This window comes from Cervus canadensis, chromosome 13 (assembly GCF_019320065.1).
Source record: "Cervus canadensis isolate Bull #8, Minnesota chromosome 13, ASM1932006v1, whole genome shotgun sequence".
In the NCBI taxonomy this organism is placed as follows: Eukaryota; Metazoa; Chordata; class Mammalia; order Artiodactyla; family Cervidae; genus Cervus; species Cervus canadensis.
Genome location: NC_057398.1, coordinates 47,814,335 through 47,841,176, shown reverse-complemented (window position 1 = coordinate 47,841,176; position 26,842 = coordinate 47,814,335). Strand labels below are relative to the sequence as shown.

At 39.2% G+C, this 26,842-nt stretch overlaps 1 protein-coding gene and 1 non-coding gene across 2 annotated transcripts in view; both read left to right on the top strand.

The window, feature by feature from the left end:
- The window catches only part of SMYD3 (SET and MYND domain containing 3), a 726,401-nt gene that overhangs the window by 359,593 nt on the left and 339,966 nt on the right, over window positions 1-26,842 (top strand). The gene's annotated exons all lie outside the window — the stretch shown is intronic.
- LOC122452694 lies at window positions 18,253-18,359 on the top strand. The gene has a single exon (XR_006272842.1). It is a non-coding gene; the product is annotated as a U6 spliceosomal RNA (small nuclear RNA).

Here is a 26,842-nt window from a genome sequence, read left to right as displayed (position 1 = left end):
CCACGTGCTTCTGCCACCAAGGCAAGAAGTGAGGAAGAATCTAATTATTCTTGAACAGATTGTCCTCTGCCAAGGACTATCATCCTTGTGTGCAGACATACAAGAAAATGGCCCGAGTCTAACTCAAAAATCACACAGAGCCATCCATGGGTTCTCTGTCAGTGTACCCCAGTGTGTAGATGGACAGCACCATCACCCTTCACTAGATTAGCCACAGTCTGGAGCTTGAAATTTTAAGCTGTTTCCTCCTCTTTCCTCCAGCCTTCTTTCTGAGGCATCATCTCTCAGAATGCATTGTTGGCTTGTTAATTACAGGTCTATGTCTCTGGAGCAGAGACTCCATTATTTAGATTCCTCAGCCAGTTTACCTCCTTTTTGTCATCCTGTTTCCTACTCCAGTTCTCTTTACCTTGCTTCCCTTTCAAGTCCCTTTTTTTAAAAAAAATTAATTAACTAATTTATTTCTTTGGCTTCCATGGGTCTTAATTGTGGCACGCGGGATCTTTCCTCTCTGTGCACTAACTCGCTAGCTGTGGCTCGCAGGCTCAGTAGTTGTAGTCCTTGGGTTTAGTTGCCCCACGGCATGTGGGATCTGAGTTCCCTGTGCTGCTGTGCTGTGCTCAGTTGTGTCCGACTCTTTGCGACCCTGTGGACTACAGCCCACCAGGCTCCTCTGTCCATGAGGATTCTCCAGGCAAGAGAATCCTGGAGGGGGTTGCCATTTCCTCCTCCAGGGGATCTTCCCAGCCCAGGGATCAAACCCATGTCCTCTGCATTGCAAGGTGGATTCTCAACCACTGCACCACCGGGGAAGTCCCAGGCCGTTTTATTCTGTCCTCCTCAAAACTCACCTTCAGGGAAGGTCTCCTAGCAGTCTTTCGTGCCTCACCATGCCTCAGGTCTGTGTGCTGTTATATTTAAAGTCTTTCCTTAGCTGTGGAAGAAGAAACTTTTTCCGCTTGTTTGAAAAGGTCAGCAGGAGACTGTTTCTCAAACCCTCAACATTACCCTGCATGTACTTGTCCTCCTGAGTTCAGTCCACAAGCATTTCCCTCCTTTTGGTGCGTTTGCACTCCTGTGGCTTGGATCCTTGATACTCAGATATTCTGCGCTGCTAGACATGTCTGGAAATTGGGTTTTAAGAAAAGGGTTAAGCGTGAGGTCGTGTAAATTTTTTCATTACCTTTATTCTTGCCTTCTGAAACGTCCTATGTTTATTCACTTAACTATGCATCCCCCTGTGGTGCTCCCTGCTGCTGCTGCTGCTGCTAAGTCGCTTCAGTCGTGTCCGACTCTGTGCGACCCCCACAGACGGCAGCCCACCAGGCTCCCCTGTCCCTGGGATTCTCCAGGCAAGAACACTGGAGTGGGTTGCCATTTCCTTCTCATGTGGTGCTCCCTGAGACCTGTGTATTTTTTCCTGTGAGATCACAGAGCATACTATTTTGTGGTGTTCAGTATCTTTTAAAAAATATTTATCGTTATTATTTTATGTATTTTGCTGTGTTGGGTCTTAGTTGTGGCATGCGAGATCTTCAATCTTGTGGGATGCAAACTCTTAATTGTGGCATGTGGGATCTAAATCCCTGACCAGGGGTCAAACTTGGGCCCCTTGCATTGAGAGCACACAGTCTTAGCTCCTGGGCCACCAGGGAAGTCCCAGTGTCCAGTCTCTTACGTGTTTCTTCCAAATATGTAAGCTCCCTGAGGCCAAGTCTATCTTCCATATGGTTTATTATAATAAGTCAAACAGACCTGGAATAAATTCCCACATCTACTCCTTGATGGTGGCAAGACTCTTCGGGCTTTCTAAGCCTCTGTAGCAGAGGTATGATCTTGAATTGTCACTAAATAGATAGTAATGCCTGACACATAGGAAGTACCAAGTGCCAGGCATTGTGCCAAGGAATCTACAGGAATTGTTTCATTAAACCCTCATGGTATCTGTGAGGTGAGTACTGTTTTAGTACCTGCTATTTGGGGATGATAAAGTTAAGGCCTTAAGAAGTTTGTTATTCACTCAAGATTACACAGCTAGGAAGGTGGGCAAGCTAGGAGCTAACACAGGATCATCTGACTCCAGATCCTGTGCTCCTTGGTTTGCAGGCTCCTTAAAGAGTAATATAGCAGCTGTTCAACAACCATACTTTGATAATCAAGATAAATGAGGGTGAAGCTGAGATGCCTATAGTGGCTTTAATTCTCTAAATATTTGCACAAAATTATTTAATGTGATCCTAAACAACTCAGTATTATTAGCCAAAATTAATATATTATCGTTGTTAGAATAAAAGTTGCTCTTTTTTGAGCAGCTACTCAGTGCTCAATACTTAACTAATTTAAGTTAGTTAACATACTTTACATAATTAACTAATTTTTATAACAGCCTTATGAGTTAGGTGTTACTAGCATGCCTTCATTTTACAAATAAAAATCTGAAGCTCAGAGAAGTCAACAAAATCTGTCAAGGTCATATTGTAGCTACAATGGCAGTGCACAGATTGAAGGTTAGATCTGATTCCCAAGTCCATGTTCTTTCCACTACACACACCTAATTAATTAGAGCTGTTACTAGAGAGCTCAGCCTATTGGACTGCATGTGGGGCTTTCTCAGGAAAACTACTGTAATCCTATACAGGGAAAAACCCTGTGGCCTCAGATAACTCCAGTTTGATATAGCCCAGTTTCTGCAGAGTTGTAGATGGATGAAAATGTGAACTGAGAATGGAATCACATTTTAAACAATTATTTTATTGACATGTGTGTGCTAAGTCACTTCAGTTGTGTCCAACTCGTTGCGACCCCATGGACTGCAGCCCACTAGGCTCCTCTGTCCATGGGATTCTCCAGGCAAGAATACTGGAGTGGGTTGCCATTTCCTTCTCCTCTTTTTATTGGTATTTTTGTTTAAAAAAAATCTACTTCCAAGGAACCTGACATTTTATAAAAGGAATGAACATAAACCTAAAAATGATTTTATCATTTTTCAGTTCCACAGGCTTTGTTTCTTAAAAGTGTATATGTATACAATTTTCAGAAGTCGCATGTACACCATACACTTTACTAACACAAAGAATAATGGCTGTGTTCTAGAGATTGTCTCCAAGCTCTTTTCAGGAAGATTAAGTGTATATTTTATCTTGTGCTCCGCCTCTCTGTTGTGTCTGACTGTACAACCTCATGGACTATAGCCCGCCAGGATCCTCTGTCCATGGGAGTTCCCAGGCAAAAATACTGGAGTGGGTTGCCATTTCTTTCTCCAAGGGATCTTCCTGACCCAGGGACTGAACTTGCGTCTCCTACATTGACAGGCAGATTCTTTGGCACTGCCCCACAGCCTTATCTCAAGACCGTGAATGTGATATTTGGGTGTAATTACCTTTCCCATCATGTTCTTAAGACGCAACTACTCCCCCCCTTCAATTCAATTGGGCAGGTTAATAAGACTCAGTCTCCTGAAATGCTTCCATGGCACTCATAAACAGAGCCACACTTCTGTGTCATTGTATATCTTTAAATAATTGTGTGAGGTGGCGGCCAAGTTGACTTTTGGGCAATTTTGTGCTACCCAGGGCACCTGTTTCATGCTTTCAGAACCAGCCATGTGTGTCCCCTTCAGGGGAAGTTCTGTGCCCCCAGTCTCCAGTGACATGGGAACATAATGACTATGTCCAAATATTTTATATCTTTCTGTGAGATTTCTAAAGGTCTTATTTATGAAGGTTGTTAGTTATGCAGAATCTGCCTTTATAGATAGTTCTATGAATGGTTCCAATTAGATAGATTGCCAGTCAGTGTCAGCTAATTAAATTATGATATGCTCCTGTTATTAATAACAATTCTGAGTGGAGAAAAGAAAGAAAAAGATAAAAGCAGATCCTTGAAATTTGTTGATAGAGAGGGTATATTACTCTGTCCATTCTTACATAATTAGAGGAGTAAAACAGCAGCTTCCCATTATGTATTTGAAATAAGGAAATCTGTTATTATTTTATTCTAGGGTATAATTAATTCACCTGTAGTATTTTAGATGCTATGGTGAAATGGAGTTTCATTAAAAACTATAGTTTAATAATAAGGGGTCAATCAAACTGACACTGTTGCAAACAGAACAATGAGCTTCAAATAGCAAAAACACATTGCTTCTTCAGTGTTAATCAGAGAAGAAATTGCATTGAGAGAGGGCTGGGTTAGAGTTTTGAGGCTGGTCCCATCTCAGAATCTTGAGCTTCTGAGGGGAAATACTGCACAGGATTGCATCCAAGAGTGCGGGGGGACACGGCGGTAACAGCCTCTCAAATCCTCAGTAATACTCTGGTGGGTACATCCATCACCGCTTGTCAGCTCTGCAAGGATGCTGTCGATCTGGGCGAGGAGAGGCTCGCTGGGCTGCAGAAAGTAGTTTATAAGTACAGTCAGAGAATGAAAAAGAAATCTCCAGCTTTTCTTCCAGCGAAAGTTATAAATCTCTACAGGAGCTTCTAGAAGCAGTTTATTAACCATGCTGCTGCTCTGTGAGGATGAAAATATCTGACTGCCCACTATGAAAGCTTTGTAAAAGTCACCTTTTCTGCATTAAATCAAATTTCACTATCTTCGTCTAACGCCTTTTTGTGGGGTTATTTAGTTGGGTGTTCCTCCAGGTGAGTAGAGAGATGATATAGACTTACCAGATGGAGGATCCAGGGCCACTTTGAGATGTGTTGTGGCCAGGGAGAAGTTTCTTATGGGATCCCAAAATATAAATAAGCAAAATCTGGAGAATTTAGACTTTTACTAATTTTTTAAAGTATAGTTTAGTTGATTTACTATATAAGTTTCAGGTGTACAATATAGTGATAATTTTAAACATTATAGTTCATTTATAGTTATAATAAACCACTGGCTATATTCTTTGTGCTGTGAAATATATCCTTGTAGTTTCTTCATTTTATATATAGCTAGACTTGTACTAATTTGACTTTATGAAATCCACATAGGCTTGCGATTTGATTGTTTTGTTGTGAATGGACAAAGGAGGTTACTGGAAAAGAAGAAATAAGATGCAAAGTACTCCAAATTCCTTTTCTTGAATATATGGAATTGGCGATTTAAAAATGAGTGTGTTTTAAAGTCCCTATAACATGCACTTGAACATAATCATTAAAAGTGTGTAAAAAATACTCCAATTAAGAATGTTTTAGGTAAGTGTGAGGTGAACTAAGTTCTAATTCTCTTTTTCTGTGTGATCTGGAGCAAATCCCCTAGGTATTGAAATACTCTTTTTAGCCTCCTGCTTTCATTAAGGTATGTTTCTAAAATATTTCTGTGCCCTTGGGAAAGATCTTTTGTAAACATAAGGTTAAAAGGTTAATTTTAGGTCTTTGGTTTATGAAAAATTAAATTTTCTGGGAAGTTTAATCAGATATTAATATAACACCCCATCAGTCCTGTGGAACCTGCTGTGAGTTTCAACGTTACTCTTTATTGATTAGAACATGTTCTTTTTGCTGCTCATGAATTATTGATGGACGATCCCCTCAGGGTGCTGAGGCATTGTGAAGGGAGAAAATAAAACCTCTTCCTCTGTATGGCTCAGACAGAGCTTGGTGGCTGCCGTGCCTGAGGAGGCACCTCCCTTGGCTTCCTGTTATCTCAATCCCGCTACAGCCCTCCCAAAATCAGGAGTTGCTGGAAAGAGACATAAAGGGTTAGACCATGCCCAGTGAACTTAATGGACCTGGCCACTTTAGAAAACATGTTTCACTTATATTCGTTTACAGAGAGCAGTTCAAAGAATTGTAGGAAGTATTTAGAAAATAGATTCTTCTAATAGTTAACATGTTAGTCGCTCAGTAGTGTCTGACTTTTTGCAACCCTGTGGACTGTAGCCCACCAGGCCCCTCTGTCCATGGAATTATCCCAGCAAGAATACTGGAGTGGGTAGCCATTCCCTTCTCCAGGGGATCTTTCTAATAGTTGATTGGAAAAAGTGAATTGATCAAAACACATTCTTTATATTCGTTTGGCTTTGGTTTTATTTTTTTGATCCCAGAAGCTGAAGATCATCGAAACAGTTGTTTTAATATTAACACCTTTATAATTGGTGTGTATATGTATGAAGGGGGTGTGGGTCCTGAGAATGCAGCACTTGGAGGCAGAGTGAGAAAGGGGCAGATGAGAACTGTACGACATTTGTCCTATTTGTAAATTCAGTCTCTGGGGCCATATTCATAGAATAGGAAAAATAAGTCAAGCTCTATTTTGTGTTTGTTCAGCCTGATTTCATTAACTAGAAGAATATTTTTTAAAAATAAAGGTATTTTGCATTTTTAAAAGAATACAGAGGGAAAAAAGTATGTGTATGTATTGGCATATAAAGGCAAATGTGCTTAGTCACTCAGTTGTGTTTGACTCTTTGTGACCTCGTGGACTGCAGCCCACCAGGCTCCTCTGTCCATAGCGATTCTCCAGGCAAGCATACTAGAGTGGGTTACCATGCCCTCCTCCAGGGGATCTTCCCAACCCAGGGGTCAAACCCAGGTCTCCCACATTGCAGGCAGATCCTTTACTGTCTGAGCCACCAGGGAAGCCCAGGAGTACTGGAATGGGTAGCATATCCCTTCTCCAGGGGAACTTCTCAAACTGGGAATCAAACCAAGGTCTCCTGCATGGCAGGTGGATTCTTTACCAGCTGAGCTACCAGGGAAGGTTTCTTCTAAGATTCACAGTAATAATCTATGAGAGATATTTGGAGATTTACTTACTTTTAAAATGTGCTACTAAACAACAATCTCAAACCCAATGGTAGAATTATAAGTATAAAATTTAGTGGAGGGTCATTCTTAGTTGACCTTAAATGGGAAAAAAAAAGAAATTCAACTGAACTTATAACCCTCTAATTCCATCTGGGGACTTGCAGAGAAATATCTATGCATTCTTGGGTGAATTTCTGTTTCATTCTGTGACTTGGAGGAAAAATCAATGATGATCTAAGGCTGTGGTTGCTGCAGTGGGTGATTAGATGTTCACCATCTTCTTTAACTAGCTTTTGATCTGGCCACTATATTTAGGTTGTTATGATATCCAAAGGGCAGAAAAAAACTCTTAAGCTTTTGTAATTGGGAAACCAAGTGATACTTTAAGAACGTAATGAACCTTGAAAGTTGTTACTTACCAAGTGAAAATAAAAATGCCACATCAGGTAGTCAGAAAATTTCCTTCTTTGATACTTCCTCAGTTCTGGCACTATTTCTTTAGTAAATAATCTTTTATGTTCTACTGAGACTCTTCAATGCAAATCACCATATGTGCACCTTGGGGAGATATAAAAAATAGAAATTCATATTAAGATTGCAGCATGTTAATTCTGTAGGCTGGCAGGAGGGAGAACTGGGAGTGACTGCTAATAGGTACAGTGATAAAATTTTCTGGAATTAGATAGTGGTAAGACTGCATAACTGCAAATGTACTAAAATCACTGAATTATATCCTTCAAGAGCATGTATATTTTAGTATGTGACTTATATCTCAATTTTTAAGAAGATCATTAACACTGAAATTCTAGTTATCATGTGCCTATCATGTTGGTTTTGAGTAGTCAAAATAGTGGCTTAACTTGTAGTTACCTGTTATGTCTTCTATTTCTTGTATTTTACCTACTGCTTCCAAATTAATTTTACTCAATCATTTATTTTATAGTGATAAAAGCTTTCAGTGAATTCTCTTTGATTTTGGCAAGTCTGCATACAGTTAGGCAGACTGTACATTATACAATTCTTAAGGAGCGCCTTTCTTATCTTGCCTTTTAGGAAAGATTCAAACTCATTGCTTCGCATTCAGGACTATCTGTACCGTAGCTCCAGCATACCATTCATCAGCCTCATTCACTTACAGGTTCACTCATTCATGTACTCATTTATTTGATTTGTTCATTGGTTGCTTTGGTGGTTCATTCATTCTTTCACTCGCTCATTCCTTCAGTAAACTGTATTCCTTATCTTAAAATTGCCTGCTGGTTGGTATGTTCTCTCTGCCTGAACTGCCCATGCTCTGCTTCATCCCAGCTCTCTCCCCATCTTTTTTTTCACTGCTAGGCATTCTCAAGTCCCTGTTTACATCCCGCCACTTCTCTTCCACTTTTCTTTACCATGGTACAGTCAGTATTTCTTTTGTAGACAGTAGGAGATTCATTCTTCTTGACTGTCTCTAGACTCCTCCATGATGTCTCTCAAATACCTGCCTTTCTTCCAACTTTCAGATGTAAGCAAGAGGGACCTATGCTTTTAGAATTGATAATAGATATCAAACTGAAGAATGATAGCTGGGTAGGTTAGTTTTTTGCTGTTGCGTGATGGTAACTACAAATCAAGGAGATCTATGTTTTTATCAGTTAATCTAATAAGCTTTCACCTCTTTAGAGTGTTCTGTGTATGGTTAATTCCAACCTGTTGGAACTATGTTGAGATGGTAGTTTGGGAACATATGCAACTCCTATCTGAGAGGATTTAAGAATATGAATGATAAAGAAACCGGTACCAGTGACTGATCTAACAGTCCCGAATAAATACTCTTGTTATCAGTGGGCACTGCCAGATTTAAGAATCCTCTGCTTTTCTCAGCCAGTTTCCTTTCCTGTTTGCAGAAGTGAACAAAGGATGGTTTTTGAACACCTTTTCCCCTTTTAAATGAGATAAAAGAAAAGTGAAGGTGAAAGTCACTCAGTAGTGTCCAACTCTTTATGACCCTGTGGACTGTAGCCCATCAGGCTCCTCTGTCCATGGAATTCTCCAGGCCAGAATACTGGAGTGGGTAGCTGTTCCTTTCTCCAGGGGATCTTTCTGACCCAGGGATCGAACCCAGGTCTTCCGCATTGCAGACGGATTCTTTACCAGCTGAGCTACCAGGGAAGCCTTAAATGAGATGGCTCCTAGCAATTCTTTCTACTTGTATGATCTTATATGCTTCTCTTTTATTCAGAATTTTATTTTGGGTTGAATGTGAAAAGACTTCCAACTGTGTATTTTTATTCTATTTTTACCTATATTTTTGGTGAAATTTCCACATTCAGGTGGTGCTAGTGATAAAGAACCTGCCTGCCAGTGTAGGAAACAGAAGAGATCGGGATCAATTCCTGGGTTAGGAAGATCTCCTGGAGGAGGGCGTGGCAACTTGCTCCAGTATTCTTACCTGGAGAATCCCATGGACAGAGGAGCCTGGTGGGCTACAGCTCATTGGGTCGCCAAGAGTTGGACATGACTGAGGTGACTTAGCGTGTAGTCACGTAGTCTGCATTTATTTATTTAAGAAACTTTAGGGTAACTGATGTTGGAATCACTTATTGTCTCCATATTTTAATCAAATATTTGTTACTTGGCCAATTACTTGTATGTTTATTGCCACTGACTTGTTATGAAATGACTCAAGGAACGCTACTAGAAGTGATAATTCAATGGAAGAGATTGATAAGTGTCCCTAATATGACTTATTTTATTTTTGACCCTCCATTATTTTAGAGCATTCTGAAACTTTCCAAATTTGGATAGCTTTCAACAGTTCAAATTATAGTATTTAATCAGATCATGCAGCATTATAATTAATCAAAAGCTATTTGAATTGGCTGTGTTAACCGGCCTCTATGTCTAACACTCAGTATAGAAGGATGAATGAGACAAAGGTCCCTCCTCTTGTCAGTACATAGAGGAGTAGTGTAGACAGACCTATTTAATTAATTAATTAAACTGTTTATTTTTTGCAATTTTTTTATGTTGTTTGTTTATTTTTGGTTGTGCTGAGTCTTTGTTGTTGCATGTGGCCTTTCTCTAGTTGTGGTGAGTAGAGGCTATTCCTTGTTGTGCACGGGCTTCACATTGTGGTGGCTTTTCTTGTTGTGGAGCACAGGCTCTAGGGAATGCAGGCTCAGTAGTTATGGTGCATGGGCTTAGTTCCCCTGTGGCACGTGGGATCTCCCCGGACCAGGGACTGAACCCATACCCCTGCATTGGCAGGCAGATTCCTAGCCAAGGCCCCACCAGGGACGTCCTAGACCTATCTTAAAAGGTTTGAATTGAAAAACTTTGAGGTATATTACCAAATTGTAGCTCTTCAACATATCACTGTAAGAGAAAGATTTACTTTTTTAATTTTAATGAGCATATTTGCATTTTAAATATTAGTAATGTTTTGCACTCAAATACTAATGTAGTTGTAAGTCAGAGAAGCTCTTCTTCCTTTCTAGTTCTTACTGCCTACTTTAGCACGATTCCAGGGCCCAATGCTAGTTCCTCCAGCACTAGGTACCTAATTTTCTTTGAGGTTTGACTATGAACATTTTCTAGGGGACATAATTTTTAGGTTGGCTTGATGTACAAGCAAGCATCTGAAAAATTTGGTAAATCCAAACTAATTGCATATAGGTATAGAAGTAAACGGACAGCTACGTGGTTACTTAAGTCCTCCAAAAGTCATGTTTTGTTTTCTGCTCAGAGATGCTATTTATAAATATAATGGTCATTTGGGAATAAACCAATGATTCACAGATTCTTTTGAGAAACTGTTTAAAACTAAGCACACATAACAAAATTTGCATATACTTTCAAGGGTTTCATGGATCCTGAAACACAAAAGTGGACCTGCTAGGAGCAAATAAGAAGTATATGTTAATTTATCTTCTGAAACTTATATTACAAATGTATAATTTAAAATTTGCCTACATTTATAAATTATCTAGATCATCTATAAATTATATAAATGATCTAGCTGAGCTGAAATACATGCATGTTTATTAAACGCTTTTATGAAAAGCCCCAATTTAAAATATGTCTTAATGGAATTTAGGTTGAAGTATACTTTTGGAGTACTATTTCTAAAAGAAAATATTTCCAAGTAAAGGCGATTCCTCTTGAAATGTCAGTCATATGCCACTTCTAGAAGGAAAGGTGAGAAAATAAAAACATTTTTCTTAATGTAATACAGCAAGTGACAAAGTGAGCTGACATGCTTATGAAGCTAGGTAGGAGATGTGGTTTGTACAGGAAGATTAAAATGTCATTTTATCTGAAGTTTCACTAGTCATTTCCCCAGGGCTATCTTTGCCTGTGTATGGAAATGGTTCTTCTGGTACAAATATCATGCATTTTTAAATAGTTTGATCAAAACAATAATGTATTCCTTTTGAAGTACTTTTAGCCTATTGATGGCAATGGTTTAATTATGGAGTTTAAAATTAAAACTTAGAATATAATTTTAATTATAATAATAAGAGCCACCACAATGTCAATTGCTAACTTAGCCCTGACTGTTATTAAAATAATGAAATGTTTTCAAGTATTGTTTTGATAGCAGTTGAGTTTATTGTGCTCTTACTCTGCTACTTTTTAAAAAATATGCTCATGAAAGAGAGAAAAATTTAATTTCTTTAAAAGGATGTTTCCTCATGGTGCTCCCAGTATAGTATACTCCTCCCTCCGTTAGTTGCTGCCAATAATGATGACATGAGTCAAGAATCAGGTTTTAGGGCAGATCGGCAATTGTAACAGATGGGCCTCTTCACCCTTCTTTTTGTAGAAATTCCCAACTAAGGAAAGTAAAAATTGAAAACTACTGAAGGGACAATGAGATATTATCATTATACAGCAAGTTTAATAACATTAAGGCCTTTTGAACGTTTTTTTTTTTTTAAGTTTTCTAGCTTCTCCATTCAGTAAAATATGAAGATTTACTATGGAAAACACTTTCATCCTTGCCTGACATTATGGGAACTGGACCAACTGACATTTTCAGTAACTGCAGAGCCTGGGAGCTTTTTCCCTCAGTCAGATTATACGAGCTGATTTAAATGATGTGTTGTGGGAAAGTTACCTTCTCTGCATTAAATAAAATGTTTAATTTTTCAAACTGTTGAGATTTGAGAGTTCTTTATGTATTCTAGATTCTAGTTCTTTATCAGATACATGATTTGGAGGTAGTTTCTCCTAGTATATAACTCATCTTTTAATTTTGTTGAAGTCTAGTTTATCAATAGTATTTAATATTTTGGGGATAGTTCTTTTGGTGTTGTCTAGGAGTGGTTTGCCTAGTCCTGAATCCAAAAGATTTTATCTTTTTTTCTGGATTCACTATTCTGTTTCATTGCTTGTGTGTCTATGCCTTTAACAATACCACACAGTCTCAATCACCATAAGCTGTATAGTATCTTGAAATACATGTAGACTGATACCTTTCCCTTTTTCCTTTCCCATTATAGTTTTAGCTATTCTAGTTCCTTTGGCTTTTCAAATTAAAAAAAATTTTTTTTTTAACTGTGGCATATGGGATCCTAGTTCTTCAACCAAATTGAACCCACGCCCCCCTGCAGTGTAAGCGTGGAGTCTTAACCACTGGACCACCAGGGGAAGTTCCCCAAATATATTTTAGAATAATCTTTTATATAGCTAAAAAATTTGTTGCTAGGATTCTGATGCTAATTACATTAGATCTATGTATCAATCTGGGGAGAATTTACATTTTTTACTATATGAAGTTTTCTAATCCGTGAACATGATATGTCTCTCCATTTACTTAGATTTTCTATAATTTCCTTTATCAACTCATAGTTTTCTTCATATAGATCCTGTCTATGTTTTGTTAGATTTACAACTGAGTATTTATTTCTGAGCAATTATAAATGGTATTGGTTTTAAAATTTTGTGCATCTATGTGTTCTTGTGTGCATGCAGGTGCACAAAAACACACACACTCTTACTTGATCTTGGTAAGTTTACCTTGCATCCTGAAAAACCTGTGGTGATGATATGTGTAAGTGCAGGTGTTCAAAAGCTTGTCTTTGATTCACAGCTTCATCTTTCCCCCTTCTTATGGATGGATGGGTGACTGCATGGTTCTTTCATTCTTTCACTCAGTTAGCATTCACTTCAAGGCAACCACCATGTACATGGTTCTTTGTTAGATAGCTCGGATAATCTGGAGTTAAACCAAAGAGAATCTTTGATCTTGTGCAGTAGCAAGCTAGAGGGCAATGCAGGCAGCCACTGATAATACTAAACATGATACACTAGGCATCATTCCAGTGGTAAAACTCTGTGTGTGGTGGGAATGCAAAGGAAGAAACAAGTAACTGTAACTATGAGGATCAGGAATATCTTCATGAAAAAAGTAGAGGAGTGAGGCTGATCAGTGGAGGGAAGGGTTCTGTGTGTACCCAGTCCTTAAAGCCCTGGAGCTGTTGAGCTTTGTTGTCATATAGGGAACTGAAAGGCTTCCCTGGAGGCTCAATGGTTTAAAAAAAAAGGAAAAAAAAGTCCACCTGGGAATGCAGGAGACACAGGACGTGAGGGTTCGATCCCTGGGTTGGGAAGATCTCCTGGAGAAGGAAATGGCAACCCACTTCAGTATACTTGCCTGGGAGATCCTATGGATGGAGGAGCCTGGTGGGCTACAGTCCATAGGGTCACAAAGCGCTGGACACGATTTAGCGACTCAACAACAGGGGACTGGATAGATGAAACGAGCTTTGATTATGGGGTTCTTGAATGCTCTGGTATGAAGTTTGGACTTTGTTCTGTAGTAAATAGGGAGCTATGTAAAGTTTCTAAGCAAGAGAATAACATGATTATGATGATTTAGTAAGATAATTCTGGTAATAATGTCAAAGATAGATTAGAAAGTAAAGGACTAGAGGAAAGTTAAACCCTCGTGATGGTTTAGGCAGGAGAAATGGAAATGCAAAATTGATCTCTTTCAAAATGGTCGGAACCATCTGAAATGCAGTGAGTGCATGTAACTGCTGCTTTTGATCCAAGCAGCATTTTCTCCTTGTGATTAGGAGGAGATTAAAATCCTCTGTTATCTAAAGAGAGTAAAAATTGGATTTTTGAAAACAGAAATGCATTGTTTTCACTTAAGATTTCTAGCTTCTTTATAAATAATAAATATAGTTTGTAATTTTCTTTGAGTGATGCAGTTTTGAATTTTAAAAGGGCAATCACTCTATAAGAATCAATATATTTTAGCATACATTGGTATCCTTAGGGGGGGCAGTCACTCTGCATTACCTGTTTTGTAATTTAAAATTTTCAGTTTTGCAGATTCAGTGGGTATAGTACTTGTAATAGGAGCTCAATTTGAGCAAATTCTACTGCTGTTTATAACACCAAAGATATGGAGGTCTAGAAACTAACTATATAAAAGAGTGAAGGAGCCTAAGTCTTTTTGGAGATAATTTTGTCTACATATTGTTGTTATTGTTGTTCAGTCGCTCAGTCATGTCTGATTCTTTGTGACCCCATGGACTGCAGCATGCCACGCTTCCCTGTCCTTCACTATCTCCCGGAGCTTGCTCAAGCTCATGTCCATTGAGTTGGTGATGCCATCCAACCATCTCATCCTCTATCATCCCCTTCTCCTCCTGCCTTCAAATTTTACCAGTATCAGGGTCTTTTCCAGTGAGTTGGCTCTTCACCTCAGGTGGCCAAAGTTTTGGAACTTCAGTTTCAGCATCTGTCCTTCTAGTGAATATTTAGGATTTACTTCCTTTAGGATTGACTTCCTTTAGGATTGACTGTTTTGATCTCCTTGCTGGTCAAGAGTCTTCTCTAGCACCGTAGTTCAAAAGTCTCAATTCTTGAGCACTCAACCTCCTTCATGGCCCAGTTCTCACATCCATACATGACTCCTGGAAAAACCATAGTTTAGACTAGGGATTAAGCCTTAATTCTAAACGATGGCCACTCAAAGTGACGTGAGGAATTGTGTGAGTCACCCTGCAGGTCATTGTCTGTGGTCACCTGCTTCTGGAGGACCTGTCTTCTTGGGGATACTCTTTCCTTTCTTGGTATTTTTAACTTGTCTTCAGATTGTAGCATCACTTAATGTTCTTAGTTTTCTAGACTCTGTGCCTTTGACTAGGAGGAGACGTAGCTACAATTGTATCTTGATTCATCAGAACTTGAAATTTTAGAAATACTTGAGATAATTCAGTGAAGGGCATACCAAAGAAGAATTTATTGTGATGCGGTTATGAACATTTATATGTTAAGAGTTTAGTACTGTCTTTGCCTTATCAGATAACAGTACTGTAGAATTATCTTAAAATAATTCAGTCTTAAAAAAGAGAGAAAGAAATGTATTCAGAACTTCCTCAGCCTGATGGAGCATTACTCCTCTCCTGTGAACAGATGAGTCCTCTCCTGGCAACCCCTTCTTATAACCTCTCGTGAGTCCCTTGACACACGTGCCTTCTCTTATGTGTACCGAGCGCTTTATTCAGGGTTGATTAAACAGTAGCATCATATATGCAGACTGTCATTGTTCCCTCTGGTCTAGTTTGAATAGAGAACATGCAGCAGAAGATGCTGTTAGATGAAAGAAAATAGCTCGGAATGTCAAAAGGTTAGTCCCTCAAAGATACTTTGAGAAATGAGAAAATGTAAAATGTCACTTTAGGAAGCTGAGATCAGCCATGCTCTTCTCTATTCTTAAGTTTTATTTTTACTGCATTTGATAAATTTCCTTTTGTCTCACGAAGTGTTTAGGGGCAAGGCACTCTTTGTTTTAGAGGTGTTAAGTCAACAATTACCTATCAAAGCTTGTAAGACCCCCAACTGAGGTATTTATGAACACAGGTGCATTAATACATTGCTTTTTATTATGCATATTTTGCTGAGGGTATTGTTCGGTCGCTAAGACTCTCTTCGACCTCATGAACTGCAGCACGCCAGGCCTCCCTGTCCTTCACCATCTCCCAGAGTTTGCTTAAACTCATGTCCCCTGAGTCAGTGATGCCATCCAACCTTCTCATTTTCTGTTGCCCCCTACCTTCAGTCTTTTCCAGCATCAGGGTCTTTTCCAATGAGTCGGCTCTTCGCATCAAGTGGCCAAAGTATTGGAGCTTCTGCTTCAGCATCAGCCCTTCCAATGAATATTCAGGGTTGATGTTCTTTAGGATTGACTGGTTTGATCTCCTTGCTGTCCAAGCCATCTGAGCCAGCAGGGAAGCCCCTTGCTGAGGGTGCCAGTGAGTAAAATTGGGATTATCACTGGGGCTGAGTGACCCAGAGACCTCTTCATCTCCTGAGGGGAGAGTGATGGTGTCTGAGCTCTGCCAAGGTCCAGTGCATCGATCATTGGACGGACTTTCCTCTCTCACTGCCTGGACTTGACACGAATGCCAGCCCTCCCGCTCACTGGCTGTCAATGTTAAACAGCTTTCTTAGCTTCTCAAGATTCCAGTTTTCTCACCTGTGATAGGGAGGTTACTAATATTTACCTTGCAGGCTCTATTAGTAAGGATTAAATAAATCCTCTCTGTAAAGCACTTTACGATGTTTCTGGTACATAGAAAGTATTCAGTTAATGATAGGTGTTCTGTTCATTCTTTCCACAAATAGGTACAGACCACCTACTATTTCAGCCCCCCTTTTTAGATGCTAGAATCTAAAGCAAACAAAACAGGCAGTGGTTCCTCCCCTTGTGGAGCTTATATTTTAGTAACAGGAGGCAATGATAATCATAATAAATAAGTCAATTATGTAGCATGCTAGAAATTGAGCAGAACTATGGGACAAAATTGAGCATCACTATAGGGACTGGAAATGTAGATTGCAGAGTAAGTTGTGATTTTAAACATGGAGTCACTTTAGGCCTTGTCGAGAAGATGATATTTTTTTTTTAATTGGAATATAATTGCTTTATAATGTTGTGTTACTTTCTGCTGTACAAGAAAGTGAATCAGTTAAACGTATACATATATCCCCTTCTCCTTGAGCCTCCCGTCCACCCCCCACCATCCCACCCCTCTAGTTTGTCACAGAGCACCAAGCTGAGCAACCTGGGTTATAAGGTTCCCACTGACCACCCATTTTACACACGGTAGGATATCTATGTCAGTACTGCTGTCTCAATTAGTCCCACCCTCTCCTTATCCCACTGTGTCCACAAGTCCATTCTCTACACCTGCATTTCTATTCCTCCCCTGCAAGTCGGTCCATCAGTACCGTTTTTCTAGATTTCATACATATGCGTTAATATATGATATTTGTTTTTCTCTTTCTGACTTCAGTCTGTATTACAAACTCAAGGTCCATCTACATAACTACAAATGACCCAATTCTGTTCCTTTTTATGGCTGAGTAATGTTCCCTTGTATATATGAACTACATTGAGAAGATGATATTTAAAGAGAAACTTGAAGGTCTTTGTTAATATTATTAACTCTACCAAATAGGGTTTTACTTTGTATATACATTTCTCCCATTATTATGTGTAGTACAAATTGTTAATAATAACAAATTGATACTTAATACTAACAACCTTCATCATAGAAGTGATGAGCTATGTATATAGCCACTTTAGCTTCCTCTTTTCCTTTCCCTTGCATGTCTCCCCTCTCAATGTCTCTGCCCCACTGCAGTGAGTGTACAGATTAGACTAGTTTAGAAATTAGTTCTTTAAAAGCAATATAAAACAGAAAATAGAGAGTTCTGCAGATTCAAACTTCCCACCTGTCTTTTGTCGGATACTTTCCAATAGAGTATCATGACATGGAAACAGCAGTATTTCTGAAACTACTAGGGCTCATCTCAGTTGCAGTTATTGACAAAAAAGCTTGTACCTTTTCTGTGAATGAGAGGCAGTTAGCTGTTTATGCAGACTGGTTAGATGGTATAGCTGAAAGAACAGGAAACCTGCCCTTTCCAGTCTCCTCTTCTAGTCATGATCAGGTGATGTTTTCTTCTTCATTGCTGGCATCAACTTTTGATACTGTTGCCCTTTGTCTTTCTCTATAGGAAAATTAGAATCTATTCTACAGTTTTTGCTGATGCAGCTAAAGCGGTCGGTACCAGCCATATCTGATTCCTTGCCCTCTCTTCATAGCATCTTTTGGAATATACCCCCTTTATTTTCAAAATGAAATTTATAAATAATATAACCACCTATACATTGGATTTTGAAATTAAAATAATGCTGCAGCTATAAAAAAGAAAGATAACTTTAAAATATTTATTTATTTAGCTGCCCCAAGTCTTAGTTGTGGCACACAGGATCTTTAGCTGTGGCGTGTGGGATCTAGTTCCCTGACCAGGGCTCAGAAACAGGCCGCTTCAGTGGAAGTATGGAATCTTAACCACTGGACTGCCAGGGAAGTCCTGAAAGATAACTTTAAATGCATTTTACTATGTAAATACTTGTTCGTTACTCTGCTAAGAGATATAATGAGATAGTCAGATATTTGAACCTATTTCTCATGCGTAAGTTTGGATTAAAGAAAAGTCAAATGTGCTCGCTTCGGCAGCACATATACTAAAATTGGAACAATACAGAGAAGATTAGCATGGCCCCTGCGCAAGGATGACACACAAATTCGTGAAGCGTTCCATAGTTTTTTAAAATAAAGTGCCATTCTTTGAAAAAAAAGAAAAAGAAAAGTCAAACAACATTCAACTGAGCATTTTTCAAAAGTTCTTTATACATGAAATTTTGAAATGATGACTAAATAAGTATACACAGACATACATGGAGTAACCATAAATGTAACAGCTGCAAATGCGGATGGATGCAGGTATGTTATATTAAACACCATGATTTGATGACATGATTTTCCAAAATGGTGAACAATTCTGATATAAGTTCAAATGAAACAAAGTATAATCCTTCCTCAGTTTACATTCAAGGAAACTGCAGTCTTTGAAAATTTAGTAGTGATTAAAATGTGTAGGAAACTTTGTGTCTATCAGTAAATTGGAATTAGTTTCTAAATTTAGATAATCATAAATAGGAATTTTCCATCTACAGAAAAGTCCAGTGAGAAATTGGCAAGACTTGCAGGATACAAGATAAGTCTTTGTTATTGAAGACTGTCCTGTCTAGCATGCCCGGCTCCAGTTTCCCATTGTGATCGTTGAAAACATCCAAAAATGGCCCCAGGGCAGTGCCACTCCCACTGAGAGCTACTGGTCTACAGCTGTCCCTCACCACTTGTGCCCACGTGGGGTCCTGTCGAAGCTTCAGTGGTCTTTGCTTCCTGGCTTGGCTTGGCACCATGCTGCACCACATGTGGGTGCCCCTTCCTGCTCTGGTACTGTTCTTGAAGCACTTTCCAGACGTCTGGCTGATAACTTTGAGGGATGCTGAAATCTGCTCAGGTGGTTTCTAATTCTCCTGATTCCTCAGCCCCTTTTCTTGAGATACATTTTATACATTCTTCAAAGTTTATTATGTATAAAAGGAAGTGAATCCTTAGGTAGTTTTCACTCCTTTTCAGCACCTTTCTGATTACAGAACTGGTTATTGTTGTTCTTGCTGGTGATTTATTGACTGACTGGCTTTCTTTCTTTCTGTTGTCATCTAAATTTCATGGCCACGTCCTGGCATCTGTCTGTTGCTCAGTATCCCCACCACCACTTCTGATCGTGATCATCATCACTGTTGCAGTTCTCTTTTACTCTCACTCCTCCTAACTTTATCAAAGTGTCTTTTATGATATGTCATCACTCCATTGGAGTATTTCTTTCCTTCCAGTTCATCAGTACCATGGTCCTCTGCTGTGCTTTTAAAATTGCTGTAAACTCAGGGATCACTTCTTTAATACTGTTTTTTTTTTTTTTAATTCATTTTGTTTTTTGTTTACTCCTTTTTTTGTTCTGTCTATACCAGAATGAGAAATACCTGAAAGACTTGATCTAGAAAGCCCTAGTTTCTTTGTCACAGAAACCTCTAGTATGTAATGTAATGTATTAATTACATTAATGTAATGTATGTCATGTTTACCACATGGGCACAGTAAGATTTTGTCTTTCGTTTGGTATGACAGACAATAGTCAGTACATGTTCTTGAGATGATTGAAATGATCAAAGTTATATTCTAATGACTTAAATTGTATTCATTCTGCAGGGGAGTTTTGTGGGGTTCTGTTTTTTTTGAGAAAAATTGGATATGGATTCTATTTCAATATGTGGAGTACTAAGAAACTTATTCAAGGTTTTAAATATGCCATTGTCATCATCTTTACTAACTAGAGGAAATTTCCATAATGGTTGACACATCAGAAATCTGTTAAAGGAAATAGGGTCAGATTTTGTTTTGAGTAGAAGATCAAACTCTACTTCAGGTTTGTGCGTGGCCTGGGATGAGACCTGCCCAGGTGCCCTTGTGTGACCATGAGACATGTTCAAGCTTGAGACGTCACAGCCAGTTGTTTTCTTTTTTTAAAATTATGCTATTTGTGTGTCTCTCTAGCACTTAGGACGTCTGCCTTATGTTACATTGGTCTTTTACTTATTTCTCCTCCCATTAGATCGAAAGCACTAGGGGTCGTCTTAGCAGTATTATGCACTCACATTGCCTCACGCGGTGTGTGTGCTCGGTAGCTAAGTCATGTCCAACGCTTTGCAACCCCATGTACTGTAACCTTCCAGACTCCACTGTACATGGAATTTTCCAGGCAAGAACACTGAAGCTGGTTTCCATTTCCTCCTCCAGGGTTTCTTCTCAGCCCAGAGATGGAACCTGAGTCTCCTGCATCTCCTGCATTGGTAGGCAGAGTCTTTACAACTGAGCCGCCAACCATTACACTTAATCAGTGATCCGTACGTGTTAGGAAGTAGACTCTACCCACACTTCATCTTCTCATTAGAGCCCAGCATCTTCACATTTTATGACATTTCTTTAATCACCTTCAAGGAATGTTAGATGCTGATTCAGTTAATATCGGGCTTCCCTTGTGGCTCAGCTGGTAAAGAATCTGCCCGCAATGTGGGGGACCTGGGTTCGATTCCTGGGTTGGGAAGATCCCCTGGAGAAGGAAAAGGCTACCTACTCCAGTATTCTGGCCTGGAGAATTCCATAGACTGTATAGTCCATGGAGTCTCCCAGAGCCGGACAGGACGGATCATGTACACGTGCATGCCTGCAATGCATTTATAGATGACAGCGACAGAGGATAGTGACAGGGTGGCTGAGATGACCTGCATGCAGAATTGATGGGAAGATTGGCTAATGAAGGCAGGTGGAGAGCTAGGCTCAGCCTTTGGTGCTGGGGCTGCTATTACTTTGGTGGTTCCTGTATGAAATCACACATTTCTTGGAAGGAAAAAAATGGAAAATTTGACAGCAAGCATTTTTTTTTTTAACTTTTAATTTTATATTGGTGTGCGCTTAGTCACTTAGTCGTATCTGACTCTTTGTGACCCCATGGACTGTAGGCTCCTCTGTCCATGGGGATTCTCCAGGCAAGAGTGGGTTGCCATGCCCTCCTTCAGGGGATCTTCCCAACTCAGGGATCGAACCCAGATCTCCTGCGTTGCAGGCAGATTCTTTACCATCTGAGCCACCAGGGAAGCCCATTTTATATTTTAGTTGAGCCAATTAACAATATCAAGATCATTCCAGGTGGACAGTGTAAGGATTTAATCATATATAGACATGTTTCCCATCTCCCCCACACTCCCCTTCCATCCAGGCTGTCACATAACATTAAGCAGAGTTCCCTATACTGTACAATAGGTCCTTGTGGGTTATCCATTTTAAATATAGCAGTGTGTACTTGCCAGTCCAAAACTCCCTAACTATCCCTTCCCTCAACCTTCCCTGCCTGGTAACCATAAGTTGGTTCTCTGAGGACAGCATGTATTTCTGTGTGATGATTTAGTTAGGTCTTTTGGACTTATATACTAGTAGTTTATATATTACCTTGTGTAACACAATAAAACCATGTAATATAATTGAAATGCCTTTAGTTTTATTAGGAACAAAAATATAAAGATGCAAACCAAGGATTGTCACTGTTAGAAAAGGTATTTTGAAAATTTTTATCTTTATTTTTTTTATTGGCATATAATTGCTTTATAATGTTGCATTAGTTTCTGCTGCGCAGCAAAGTGAATCAGCTATACGTATACATACAGGCTTAAGAAAGATGGTACTGATGAACCCATTCACAGAGCAGCAGTGGAAACACAGACATAGAGGACAGACTTTTGGAGACAGGAGCCAGAGGGTGAGATGAAAGAGACAGTAGCATGGGAGGATATACACTATATGTAAATAGATAACCAGTGGGAATTTGCTATGACCCAGGGAACTCAAACTGAGGGCTCTGTAGTAACCTAGAGGGGTGGGAATGGGCGGAAGGTGGGAGGGAAATTCAAGAGGGAGGGTCCATAGATATACCTATGGTTAATTCATGTTGATGTATCACAGAAATCAAACCAATATTGTAAATAAATCATCAACCAATTGAAAAATACATATAATAAAAAAAGACATGCTCTGTAAATAGGATCACTGACTTAAAGAAAAAAGAAAAGGTATTATTTTACAGCCCAGACTGACTTAGGCCACTGAAGCTATGGCTCTTCTTCTGTCTGGACCTTGATATACAAGCAACATGAAGTTCTCTTTAATTTTGAATTGTTTTGAACATACTCAGCTTCAGTTATTATCTCATAGGCATTCTGGTACTTCAGAATTTTGGGTTTCTGTGGTTTTGAACTCCATTTTTGACTAAAGTTACTCAGTTTCTGGTGAGAGAACAGGAGGAGAATTCATTGTTGAGGATAGTCTCTCATCTCCCCTTACATCTTTCTCTTTTACTAGACATCACTGAGCATTCTAGAGATGATGTTCCCTGGAAATCAAAATAAAAACCAAAAACTCAAAGTATGTTTTCTACTGACAGAAACTTCCTCTGAATAAATTCCATGAACCGTAGATGTAAAATTATGCCTCCTTTGGGAACCATAGGATTGGCCTGACGTTAGTAATTGCTGTATTCCACATTGTTTTCTTTTGGTACAGATATGAAAGTAGTTCTGCATAGCAGGGAGAATGTTTGCTTGACTTCTTGGTTAGGACATCAGCTGCATTTAGCCTGTCATGGCACACACTGCCATCTTGGATTTGGTCTCTGAATTCCAGCTCTGTTATAAAGCTGGACTTACCAGAATGACCACCTAGTGTTCATTGAGAAGGTTCAGTAAGAGTTAAATGAAATATGTCCTTTAGTCAAATATGTGATTTTTTTCTTTAATGAGTAAGTGCATTTTTGAAAATTATTTGGCAACTGGGGATATTTCATTAACATGTAATAGGATTAATATTTAGTGAATCACTTTTGAAATACATGACAGATGTTTGGGGCTTTAGCAATTTTTCATTTGGCAGTAAGGAGTAGTTTTCAGAATTCTTAGTAACATCTTATATGAATACATTTTCATAAGGATGTAGATGTGTGTGCTGGAGATGAACACATGTATGTTCTTAATATTGTGTCTCCTTGGCTCCGTAAAATGTTGGAAATTTTTTTTCTTTTCTTTTTGTGTTATCAGTTTTTCCTTCCCAGACATTCTATAAAATATGTTTCTTTTTAAAGTTTGAGAGAATAAAGGGGGATTTTTTTTCCCTTGGAAATAGAAATATTTTCAGATATCACGGTAGCTTGTTGGAGATGATATGTTACTATAAAAGAGGATATAGGTATTGTATTAACTGGTGTCTTATTCTGAGCGTGAAAATTTTCACTTAGTTTATGATATTTTGTTTTATTAGAAATCTTTCAGTAAATCTCTTTGTTATGTTATGAGGCTCCTGTCATGGGTAGTATTCCCAGATGCCATCATTAAGACTGTGTTCTTTATCCCAGAATGACATCACTGAATACTCATTTAAGGACCAGTGTCCAGAATTCATTCTTCCTCCTTGCCCTATAGGGCAAGTCATTGAAAGCAAAGAGTGAAAGTATTAGTGGCTCAGTCATTTCCAATTCTTTGTGACCCCATGGACTGTAGCCTGCCAGGCTCCTCTGTTCATGGGATTTCCCAGGCAAGAATACTGGAGTGGATTGCCATGCCCTCCTCCAGATCCAGGGATTGCAGTCTGAGCCACCAGGAAGGCTAGGGCAAGTCTTTATCCACTATTAAGGGTCTGGTATTAGCTGTAGTTAATTTTAAGATGTGAAAGAGAAAAAACAGTGTTACTTGTTTGGTAATAAACTGAAAAGTATGGAAACAAAAATGTACATTGTATCTCAGGTCAACCTCTGTTTAACAGACATAGATGACTGTCGTACTCTTTCATTTTTGAAAGATTACAATTAAAATGAACACCAATTAGAGCAGTTGTCCTTGACAAAATGGAAGGGGTTTCAAAATTTATGATAATGCTGGAAGGTAAAGTCAAACAAATGTGAGGCAAGGGTCTCAGCCTTGGTCTGACTCAATTGGCAGTAATGTTTAGCTTCCCACTGGTTCTTTGTTGCCACATATTTACTAAGTGGATTTTTAAAATACTCATCAAACAAGAAATATCATGCATTAAGATTATATCCTAGATTACTTTTGTTTTATCTTTAGTATCATGAAATATTACAGATTAGTACATAATACGGGCTAGAGACTGCAGACACAACATGGTATTCTGTCTTAAAAGCTGTATTCATACTTTCTAATTATTAGTATATATAACCTTCTCAAAGCAAAGACTGTGATTATTTTGTATCCCTACTGTAGCAGTGTGTGATGAACAGGGGATGAAAGAAGGCCATTCTTCGTTTAGTCGTTCTGTGTCAGTGCTGAGTAAATATTTATTGAGCAAGTGCTGTGAGTCAGTCAAGGTGTTCAGTGTTGGTACCAACCTGTGTGATGCATGGTCCCTGCCCTTCTGGGTCTCCCAGTCTGGCAGGAGAGGCAAATGTGTGAATACCTAACCACAATCTGTTATTCAGTGGTATGTCCAGAGTGTTCTGAAGGCACACAGGTTGGGTTGAGGATAATTATTTCCCAGAACAAGTCACATTCAAGCTTGACTGGCTATTGATCCATCGTTTATAAATCAAAATATTGGCCATCCAGTAAAGGTCATGAGCCAGACACTGTGCCAGATGCTAAGGATATAGAGATGAACATGATATACTCTCTGCTCTCAGGACCAAGGATTTATAGAAGACAGGTATGTATACAGATGATTAAAATTCAACGAGGAGGGCTGTGAGTGGAATGCTATAGAGGGGGAAGAGAGAGACAGAAGAGGAGAGCCTCACTGGAAGGGGAAGAGAGGACCAGCAAAGACCATGTAGGAATGACCCTTGAGCTTAGGATGCGGGACTGGGAATTTAGTAAGCCAGTAGTGGGTGGGTTGGGGTCTGGTTTCATGCAGAGGAACCTGATCTATGAGAATGTGGGGCATGATAGGGAATCGTGTTCTTAGCAAAAGCAGTATGGCATGTGACAGAAGGTGAGGTAGGATTCAGGACATCTGATGGGTAATGCAGAGTCATTCAGGAGGGAATATATTAGTTAAACCATTTACCTGCAAGAAACGGAGACCCAACTACAATGGCACAGATATAGGAGTTTATATTCTCACATAAAAGAAACCAGGCAAACCTTCCAGGGATGGAGTAGCAGCTTTAACAAGCCCTCAGAGGTCCTGGCTGAGTCTCTCTTTGGCTCTGTTGTACCTGGCTTTCTTCTTGAAGGTGCTGCATGGCTCAAAGCAGCTGTTGGAGCATCAGCCATTGTTTTTGCACTAAAGAAGGCCGAGAAGCCAATGAGCGCACGTGCCCCATGCCTTTGCCTCAAGGTGTGTCAATCAGATTTGAATTTAGAAGGATTTCCCTGACAGAGGATGGAGAATTTGTTTGTTAGAGAACTGGCATTGCTTCCCTGGTGGGTCAGTGGTAAATAACCCTCCTGCCAGTATAGGAGATGCAAGTTCAATCCCTGGACCAGGAAGATCCCCTGGAGAAGGAATTGCAATCCACTCTAGTGTTCTTACCTGGGAAATCCCATGGACGGAGGAGGGCTACAGTCTATGGAGTCAAACTTGGTGACTGTAATGATGAAACTGGCATTAGATTGACAGAAAGAGGTACCTGTTAGCTTTTCTTTTTTCCTTTTTTAATATTTTCCATCACTGAAAGTCTTGAGTTGGTATAAATGATAGCTGGCTTCATCTGATCACTGGGTGAAGATGGGCTGTATCCCATGTGATTATTGCCTGTATTAACTCACTGGTGGTCTTTGATGTAGGCTTCTAGGGTCACCATGAATTTTCAGTGCATTTGAAATGAAGGGTAGAACTGAGTTATATCTCCTGTGATATCATTTTTTAGTAGACCTCCTACCTGGAAAAAAATATCATCATCTGCTTTTAAAATCATTTTTGCCCTTTGAATGGCCTTTGAGATAGCACTTATATCTTCTGGGCTTCCCTGGTGGCTCAGTGGTAAAGAATATGCCTGCCAATGCAGGAAATGCGGGTTCCATCTCTGGGTCAGGAAGATCCTCTAGAGAAGGAAATGGCAACACACTCTAGTCTTCTTGCCTGGGAAATCCCGTGGACAGAGGAGCCTGGTGGGTACAGTCCATGGAGTTGCAAAAAGTCAGACATTACTTAGGGGCTGAATGACAGCAATAACATATATCTTCCACTTCTCTTTATTTTATTTTGTCTAACATTTGAATTTTGGAGAAATAAACTAGAAAGCAGAGCTGTGTTCAGCTACTTTCTTTCCATTTAATCTCTCCTCCATTACATATTTAAAATAATTATCTGTAAAACTTTATGGTACTTCTGATTTATGTACTTGGTTACTGATAATATATAGGCACTTTCAGAACCACTTATTATTCTTGTAGTCCTTTTCCCTTAAAAGTTCATTATTGGAATTACACAGCTATTATTCACCTCCTGGGAATTTATGTCGTTTCTGCTACATTGTAATGGTATTGAGATCGAAAGATACATCAATAATCATATAGTAACTATTAATTTCCAAGTTCCTAACAGAAAGATATCCTGTCATAAAGAAAATACATACATTTGACCAGTGGTGAGAAATACTATTATTGCATTGTTTTTTTTGGACTA